A 10,278-nucleotide genomic window follows, 5' to 3' on the forward strand; every position below is an offset into this window, starting at 1 on the left:
TCAAAGTCCACAGGATCTGGATTATGGCCGCCTGGCTTGGGTACTCACCCCCAGCATGTCCTGCCAACCTGCCTGGATCCAGAGGGGCCACCAGGATCACCAGGAGCTGACTGAAGCCTCAGCTCTGCCTCCCCAGGCTTAATGGACCGGAGAGGCAGACCAGGCTGAGATTGGAACCTGCCTTTACTATTTAGTCCATGGATGACCTTGGACAGGTCACTGTATCTCTAGGAGCCTCAGATCCTTATCTGTAAAACAGAGGGTTATCCACATCCAGAGAAAGAACTGTGGAGTCTGAATCCAGATCAAAGCCTACGAATTGCTCTCCTTTTTTTGTTTGTTTTGTTTGTTTTTTCTCATGGTTTCTCCCATTGGTTCTAATTCTTCTTTACAATATGACTAATGTGAAAATATGTTTCATTTGAATGTATATGTAGAGCCTATATCAGATTGCTCGCCCACTTGGGGAGGGGAGAAGGGTAGGAGGGGGAGAAAATTTAATCAAAATTTTATAGAAGTGAATATTAAAAACCAAAAATAAATTATTTCTAAAAACAGAGGGTTAAACTGAATAGCTACTGAGGTCTTCTAGCTTTAGCTCCTTAAAAACAGCTACACACTTTGTCCCTCTCCTCTGAGGGTGACGAAAGATGGTGTGTGACCTCAGAGTCACTAGATATGAAGGTTGATTTTGCTGAATTCTTTTCTTCCTCTTCCTTGTTTAATTTAGTCACTGGGTAGAGGAGGGATCCATTCAGAAATTAAGATAATATAAGAATAAAAGACGTCAATTAAAATATGATCCAAAAACAATGGGAGAGAGGAACTCTCTGGTGCCCTGTTAACTGTGAAATACAAAGTCTTCCAAATAGTAACTTTTGGAATAGGAAGTACAGCAGCTGAAAGCTGATCTTTGTGATTTGTTGGGTAGGGGGTGAATAGGACTGTATTTTCTTTCACCTTTACACCAGAAAACATAGTTTCCTTTCCCCTCTGGTTGACTGACAAGGGTGAATGGGCCATGACTGAGTCCAAATGTGCCCATGTTTACTCAGACTAGGAAGGTAATGATCCCATTTCAGGGAATATTTGAAAATGCCAGTCTGGGAAGTCCTCTTTGATGCTCCTCCCCAGGACAGAGTACAAGTACTTCCCATCACACCAGCCTTCTAAAGAATCCAGAGCTTTTGCAGTCAAGGAAGAAATTGAGGGTCATCTAATTCAATTTCTAGCCCAATGAAAGAATATATTTTAATAATAACTGACATGTTTCTTGTACTTTCAGTGCTTGAAATACATTATCTCATCTGATCTTTACAAGAAACCTGTGAGATTAGGGATGTAATATTATTATGCCCATTTTACAGATGAAATTGAGGCTCAGAGAGGTACCCAGGACCACACAGCATTGTAATGGTAATGTAGTTTTACCCCTTTGTACTGGCAAGTAAGCAGGTACTTAGCATTTAGTAATTGATCAAGCTTCTGTGAAAGAAACAGAACATATGAACCCCTGTTCATAACATGACAAGAAGGGGTTGGTTGAAACAGGAAGCAGCTAATGCTGTGTATATATAAGAAAAGCCGCAGAGAGGCACAATCAATTTCTTGGAGCACCGGGGAGGCAGAAGAAGCTGCTGGGAGGAGGCTAAAGAGGAGCTCAGGAGCCCAGGATCTCCACAGGCTGGATAAAGTAATTCCGATTTTTTTTTTTGGAGGGCAATTAGGGTTAAGTGACTTGCCCAAGGTCACATGGCTATTTTGTGTGTGTGTGTGTGTGTGTGTGTGTGTGTGTGTGTGTATGTGTGTTAAGTGTCTGAGGCCGGATTTGAACTCAGGTCCTCCTGACTCCAGGGCCCGTGCTCTACTCACTGCGCCACCTAGCCGCCCCTAATTCTGATTTTTTGAACTAGCTGCAGAAGACTGAGGAAGCATGACTCAGATGCAGGGACTTTGTCTGTTTGTGGATTAGTTGAGCCTTGAATTCCCAGGAGCAGAAATTGTGAAGGATTTGAGATGGACTGGATCCTGTGAACTTCAGTGTGGAGCTGGACAAGGAACTTGGAGCTGTCTGCCACTGAGCCCAGGTGACAGTGTGTGGAACAAGAATAACCCTTGCCCAAAATAAAATAAGCAGAGATATCTCCAAGTAGAAACAGGAAGGATTTATTTAATTATTTCTTCTTGCAAGAAAGGTGGTCTCGCCACTAGAGGCCTAGTAGGAGAGGAAAAATACAAAATGCAAAGCTTGGTTATATACCCAAAAGACCACCCTTCCCCCCCACACTTTGTCCTGTCCTGTTCCCGTTAATTAGGAACTGAGGCGCACAATCTTAGCCACAAAAAACTGCTGGTGTTTGCAGATGAAATGTCAGTAATATCAAAAAGCAGAAGGTACATGTCTACCGGACATGGAAACAGACAAAATATGTCATCGGTATCAACTAAGATATGAAAACAGAAGATGAATGTTCTAACAATATCAATATAGATATGAAAGTAAACAGCATTTTATGAATCATGGGGATTTTAGGACATGGTGACCTGCCCGGAGTTCCAATTTTATATTTATACAGGTCAGATGGTGGTCAGTGGAAACAAGTCTGGAACATTTGGGCCTGTGGTTAAATTTGCAGGGTCTGTGCTTTCCCCTCCTATGCTTAGCTAAACTTAGCAAAAACTTCAACTTATGACCAGGGAAGTAAGGCAAGGATCCTAGATTCCCAGCCTAGGTTACTAAGCCTTTGGCACTTTATTACAATTCTATTCAGATTTCTGGAATGCTACCTGAGAAGTTTTCATTTTTATTCCATTCAACAGTCTGGTGAATCCAGATACAGTCTGGGATCCAGGGAATCTGAGAACTGGCCCCAAGTCAAGATGAAAAGGCCTCTCCATGGGTACTGAGTAATGATGAGATTGTAGTTTACTAGGGGTGAGGGTTTGTGTATTCTCTAATGATTGTTCTTGGTGATTAATGATACTTAGTAACTGATCTTGAATAAGTGACTGATTGAATTAATTTAGTGTGCCCCTGAGTGGAAGACTTTTGACTACTGTACTTTGAGATGATTGTTCTTTGTTCTAAATATTGTGACCACTTTGGTGAAAACTATGTGGCCATTTTAATGATAAACTGTTGTGAATACTATTTTGTAATTTTCTGTGATAAGTTGTAATATTGTGAATGTTGTACCTTGATTGTCTGTGAATGTTTTACTTTGATTTGTTATTGAATATAGTGTTCACTATACTATGTAATCAGAATCTTGAAAGCTGTTCACAGTAGCAATCTTCTGGAAAGCTGCTCATGATTGGCATTACAAGCATGTATCTGATAAAAGGTCAATCCCAGGCCTTCCTGCCACCATGTCTGACCTACCTCCACTATGCCACATCTGCCTATTCATTCCTGAAGGAAATAATGAAAAAAGAATTTAAGTGTTTACCACATACAAATCACTACTCTATGTGTTGAAGATAAAGATAGAAAAGCAATAAAATCCCTGTTCACGAGGACTCTCATCCAGTCCCTACTGGGATACCTTTAGTTTCTGAGAACTCACTTCCTATGAGGCAGCCAGGCCCATTAGTTAATTGTTAGGATTGTGAGGAATCTCTTATTCCTAAGTTCAAATATGTCTCCCTCACCCATAGTATCTTCTTTGTGTGAGTGGGTAAGAAGATGGAGTGTGAGTCTCTATGACTTTCCCAAGTTCAGATAGCTGGAGTTTCAGCTGAGGAATGGGTGGTGATTTGGTCAAGTTCTTATTTCATCTCAGAAAGAATCTAAAGTAGGATTAATACCTTGACTTCCTGATCTCTAAGAAAGACTGTAACTGTCCCTTGCCCCTGGCCACAGGGTAAAAGTAAAGGATAGTTGATGAACAACTCACATGTTTCATGGTCAAGATGGTGCAATGAAGGCTCCCAGCACATTGGGTGAACCACCTCCATTGAATTCATGGGAGGGCATGGATGAGAATGGCAGCATACATTGAAGAATGAGTTCTCAAAAGAAGAATTGAAAATTATTAACAGTTATAGAAAAGGGTGCTCCAAATCACTAATAATAAGAGAAGTACAAATAAAAATAACTCTGAAATTTCACCCTACACTCTGCAAATTGGCAAAGATAACAAAAGATGAGAATAGTCAGTGGTGGAGGGGTTGTAAAAAGATGGACACAGTAATAAACTATCAGGGAAGCTTTGAGTTGAACTAGCCATTCTGGAAAGCAATGTGGGATTACGCTAAGAAAGTAACTAAAATATTCATGTGTTTTGACCAAAAGGTCCTGCTGCTAAGCACAGGATTACTGGATCATAGATTTAGGGCTAGAAGAGAACACAGAGGCTACCAAGTAGAAACCCTTCATTTTACAAATGAGGAAACTAAGGCATAGGGACATTAAGTGACTTGCCCAGGATCATAAAGGTCATAAATATCTGGTGCAAGATTTGAACCTGAGGTCTTTCTAACTCCAAATCTCATATCCTTTCCTTTACATGATACTACCTTGAGCTATACTTCCTATATCACCAAGAAAGCAAGAAACTATTCATAGCAGCATGAGACACAATATGGAAAAATGGACAGAGAACTTACCTTGGAACCACGAAGACGTAGATTCAAGTCTTACATCTGACACCATATTGACTGTGTGACCCTGGGCAAATCACTTACCCTCTCAGCAAGGATAAGGTGCTGACCTGCTTTCGCAGAGGGGCTGTCCTCATCCTAGAGTTCCTTATATCATTGAAATCAGAGGTTCAGTCCCTATCGCTAATCCTTTTTATCAGCACCTTTTGTGGTAGCAAATAACTGGAAACAAAGTCAATGCCAATCAATTAGAACATGGCTGAATGAATTGTGGTATATGAGTATAATACGTTACTGCACCATAATACATGATAAATATGAAGAATTCAGAGAAGATTAATTATGAACTGATGCAAAGGGAAATGAACAGAACCATAAGAACATTCTACAGTGATTCTAGCAATGTAAATAGATAGAACAACAACACAAAACAAGGAAACTAATTATAATGATCAAGCTTGACTTTGGAGAAGTCTTGGAAAAGGGTATTTTCCTCTATTCCTTGCAGAATTGGCGATCTAGGGTAGTGGAATGTTACATATGCAATCAGATGTGGTTCATATGTTGATTGCTTTTGCTGATTTTTTTCTTTCTTTTTTAATTTTTTGTTATAAAGGAATGCTCACTGTGAAGGGGAGTTCATAATACTGTCCCCTATGGAGGGTTATATTTAGAAAGGAAGGTGAGATAGACAGATAGATAGATGGGTAGATAGATAGATAGGAAGGAAGGAAGGAAGGAAGGAAGGAAGGAAGGAAGGAAGGAAGGAAGAAAGAATTTTTTTAACAATGGACAGGCTCAGATCAGTTTCTATCTGTGTCCTTGGACAGAGAACCCACATGGATTAGATCACAGATTCAATAGAGTAGTAAGTATCCTCACTCTCTCCACTATTCTTTTTCTTTCCATAGAAAATGGAAACAATCAGGTTTTGGAGAAAGACATGTCCAGCTGCCCATCCTGGAATGGACATTCAGAAAGAAGCCACTGCAGAAGCTACTCTATCTCTTTTTTCCCTCCTCCCCCCCCCCCCAACTCACTCCATCCTCCTCTTCCTGGGCTCTGTGCTGTCCAGCCCTGGTCCTCTGAGCCAAGTCAGCCAACACTGACAAATTATCTGGCAGTTTTTATAATGCAGACAAACATTCACCAGGGACTCTGATGAAACCACCAGCCTCATTTTCACTTGTGACTTTAGCCAGATTTGATTATGTACTGAAAGACTTTAATTTAGCCTGACTGTGATTATATTTGGCTTAAATATTGACAGTGAAGGAAGGGTGTAGAGGGAACCCTCTCTGGCTGGCTAGAACCCGAATAGCCCCTGTCCCCAAAGAACCATTTTAAGGTGCGTGGGTTACAAAAACAAGATTGCCCTGGGACACCAGAGACAACATCCCACTCTGTGTCCTGTTCCATCTCAAACAGCATGAAAAGGCACTTGGGGAGAGGCCCAAACTGAGGAAGGGAAGAGCATGTGAAATGGTTTTGAATGGGAGGATTGTACTCAACTCCCCTTGAGCACTGACTGGAGCCTTGTCCTACAAGGAAAGGGGCAATTATGCTGATTTCCCTGCTGAGAATAAAATGGCCAGAAAGATGAATATTATTTTTAGTCTTGGGGTCCAGAACACAGTCTCCAATGCAGTCATTCCTTTGAGTGATAAAGGCCCATGTCATCACAGCTCACAGGCCGCTCTGCAAACATGTCCTCAGGCCTTCTAACCCAGTGGCGCCCGTGTTGTGGGCCAGACACCAAGCCGCAGAGGGTGGCTAAATCTCACCCATGACCTTCCACCCTTTGGGATGGGGATGAAAGTCCCATTATTGTGCATTTGGCCTCCATTCATTTTCCCTTTCCCAAACCCTCTTAATCCCTCTGTTCATTATTTCCTATTTTCCCTGCACATAGCTTACTTTGTAGATATTTTTGTTAGCATGTTGTCTCCCCCACCAGATTGTAAGCTCCTGGAGGGCAGGAACTATCTTTTGACAATTTGTATTCCCAGCACTTAGCACAGGGCCTAGACCTTAGTAGGCACTTAATAAATGTTTATTAGTTGATCGATCATTACTAATAATAATAATCACAGGAAGGTTTAAATATATATATGTATACATATGTATATATACATGGCTCTTTCAGTCTTGGGGGGAAGGAGGTGCCCCAGACACACGTGATTTCATCTTAATGGGAAACCCCCTATATAGAAACCTCTTTGTACCGGTACAGATGGGCACTTGAGGTGTAACTTAAAGTCTTAGAGAGACGCCAGAAACATTGGAAGCTTGAGTGGCTTGTCGGCACCACACAGCTAAGCATTTGTCAAACACAGGACCTGAACTGGGGCTTTCTTGACTCCAAGGCCAACAGTCTGAACTTCCGATGAAGGTGAGATATGGGGGTGACTGTACCCAGTAGCTAGGCATGAAATGGTAAGGCTGGAGAGCAGAGTGAAGGATGCAGGTAAGATACGGCTAAAGAAGGTGACCTCTCAGGCCATTGAGGGCCCTAGGCCAGGTAAGAGGTGAAAGGCACCATGGCGGGAGACTGGAGAGTTTATAGAGTGCCTCATATACTGTGGTGGTGGTGATCTTTCTGATTCCAGGCCCCATGCTCTGTCCATTGTACCACTCAGGTGCCCTGATCTTCATTTTAGCCTCATCAGAACAGGTAATCATCCCCATTAAACAGGTGAGTAAACAGAGACTTAGAGTTGGCATGATGTGACCAAGGTCACCAGCAAATTATTACAAAGCTGAGATTAGAACCCAGTTTCCCAATCCTGAGCTTTATTCTGCCTTGAACCTACTGAGGGCAACTGTATTTAGGGAAGCTCATTTCCACATGCACTGGATTTAATTGAAGAAACATTAGTAAAGCCCTACTACGTGCTGGGTGCTCAGTAAACAGTGACAACGACCAGATAGCCCTGCCTTTGAGGAGATTACATTCTACTACACAGAGTTATGACAAGCACACAGGTAAGTCAGGCAGAAACCACAGCTATTTCCTTCAAACCTGCTGCTCCTCAAACGTGAGGGGAAAAGAAGCATGATTTTCCCCAGTTGGCGATATCCCTGCAGTAAGCTGCCATAGTCAAGCTTCAGGGTTTGGGGTTTTTTAAAGTATTTTATTACAGCAAACTCGGACAACATTCAGTAATTTGTATTACCCAGAGGACTTTTGTTCACTGTTTTTGCTTTGCAGTAAAAGAAAGGGAAGCTCTCTGCTTCACAGAGTTTTTGCAGCCTGTGATGAAGTATTTTTTGCAGCAGTAGGCATAGAGAGAGACACTTCCCATTACCTTTTGATCTATTTTTAATTTACAGCAAGGGTGCATTTGAAGTGGATTTTTTGCAGGTCAGGTCAAAATAAGAGAATCCTAGGAATTAAAACTAGAAAGGACCTTAAAGTCTGCTGAGTCCAACTTTATCATTTTGCAGGTGAAGGAATTGAGAATAAGAGAGAGAAAAGGAAGCAACAGCTCCAAGATTCAAAGCAGGGGTGTGTTGTTGAATGTTTAACAACCAGCTCTCAGCAAGGCTGGACACCCTTTTAAGTTTACTCTGTATTATTAACATGTTCTCCCTCATTTTCTTAATTCTAGACAATCACCAAAATAATAGATCCAGCACTGATTTGTAGATTTCCAAAGTGTAAATGTATCCACTGGGAATTTAACAAGCAGCTCACCTGAGCCAGTTTGAGCAGGTTCTAGCAAAGCCCTGATTTAAATCTAATGGCCCTAACTCCAAACCCACTGCTCTGGCCACTACCCCACCCCAGATGCTCCTCTGCATATTTTCTTCTTCCTAAGAAGGTGGAAGAGACCATAGAAGTCACTTTGACCGATGCCCTCCTTCAGCAAATGAGGAAACCAGGGCCCAGAAGTTAAGGGATGAGCCCAGCTTCACTCAGTGAGTCAGTGGTAAAGCCAAGGTTCTTCTAACTCTCCAACTGATGGTCTTCTACTATCCTGCTAGGGAGGTTAGCTTCCATTTACTCTGTAGAGATTGTCTGTGTACACACCAATGTTTGGGCACTGTCTCTCCAATAGACTGTGACTTCCTTGAGGGCAGGGACTGTTTTTGTCTTTGTGTTAGCACAGTGCTTGATTCATGTTGCTGTCTGACTCTTTGTGACTCTATTTGGGGTTTTCCTGGCAAAGATACTGGAGTGATTTACCATTTCCTTCTCCAGTTCATTTTACAGAGGAGGAAACTGGGGCAAACAGGGTTAAATGACTTGCCCAGGGTCACACCATTACTACGTGTCTGAGGCCTCAAAAAGACTTGTTTCCCTGACTTCAGCACTCTATCCACTAAGCCACCTAGCTTCCCTGCTTGACTCATAGTAGGTTCTTAATAAATGCTGTTGGCTTGATACTACCCTGCTTTAAAGTGTAAAAACAGTTTTTTCACAGCAACCCCATAAAGTAGGTTGTGTAAGCTTTGTTATCCCCATTTTACAGATGAGGAAACTGAAGCTTAGAAAGTTTAAGTAACTTGTCCAACATCATGTAGCTATTGTGTTAGAGTTGGAATAAAAACCTTAGTCTCTTGACCCTCCAGACAATGAACTTTTCCCAACATACTTCTTCGTTTATTGTCAACGCCAACAGCCAGACATGGGTCTGATTGAGTCTTCTGCAATAATTAAAATAAAAATCTAAAACCCTCAGCCAACTCTGAAAAAAAAATTAAAAAAGCAAAGAAAATAGAAAGCCCAAATACCTTCCTGGCATCAGTTTAAAGGGAGAAGCAGAAAATAAATCCTATTACATTTGCATGGTTACCAGTGCCCTTTGAAATTCTGATTGGCCCTGCTAATTTCAAAAAGCTAAGTCTAATTAGTTTCCCTGTGGAGACACTGCTGGAGTAGAATCTAAACCATAACCCAGTATCCTGGCACCTGAGTCGAATCAGTCAAGGGAGCAGAGAGAAGAATGGTGAGTGACCATTTCTGGGCATGGTTGAGGTCGATTGGAAACAAAGGTCCTGGGAATTAAGAAGGCTGAAGAACTGAGAGGCCTGGGTGTTTAAACAAGGCAGAAGCTGGAGTGAAGAAGGAAAAACAACTAAAACTGTGAGCCAGATACCAGATTTATCTGGGGCAGAGAAAGAGCGACCTGGAGATCCCTACATGACAGCTGCAAGGACCTGAACAGGACCTAGCAAAGCTGAAAGGAGGAAAGGCCATTGCTGAGTGATGGCGACCAGGGAAAGGTCTGAAGGCGGCTCTGGGGGGGCAAGGAGCAGTCAGCCAGTCAGTCAACAAACACTTATTAAAGTTTACTATGTGGCAGGCCTGTACTATGTGCTGGTGAATCAAAAAAGGCAAAAACATGGTCCCTCTTCTCAAGGAGCGCACATCCTAATGAGGAAAACAATTATCTGCATACAGTCAATCAATGAGCATGTATCAAGCACCTACTATAGACCATGCTGAGTGCCATATTCAACAGATATGTGGAGGAAATGGGCAGAGGGAAGGCACTGGGGTGGGCAGAGGGGACCCTGGGAAAGGCCTCTTGAAGAAGGTTCGATGTGAACCGAATTTTGAAGGAAGCCGGGAGGCAGTGGTGAAGCAGGAAGAATCCTGGACCAGGGGATGGCCAGTGAGAAGATGTGTGGTCAGGTTAGAAAGTCAGCATCTCCAGATCCTAGAGACAC

Source organism: Petaurus breviceps, unplaced genomic scaffold (assembly GCF_028583685.1).
Source record: "Petaurus breviceps papuanus isolate PSGF00001 unplaced genomic scaffold, PetGlider_PUasm1.0 90825, whole genome shotgun sequence".
Taxonomy (NCBI): Eukaryota; Metazoa; Chordata; class Mammalia; order Diprotodontia; family Petauridae; genus Petaurus; species Petaurus breviceps.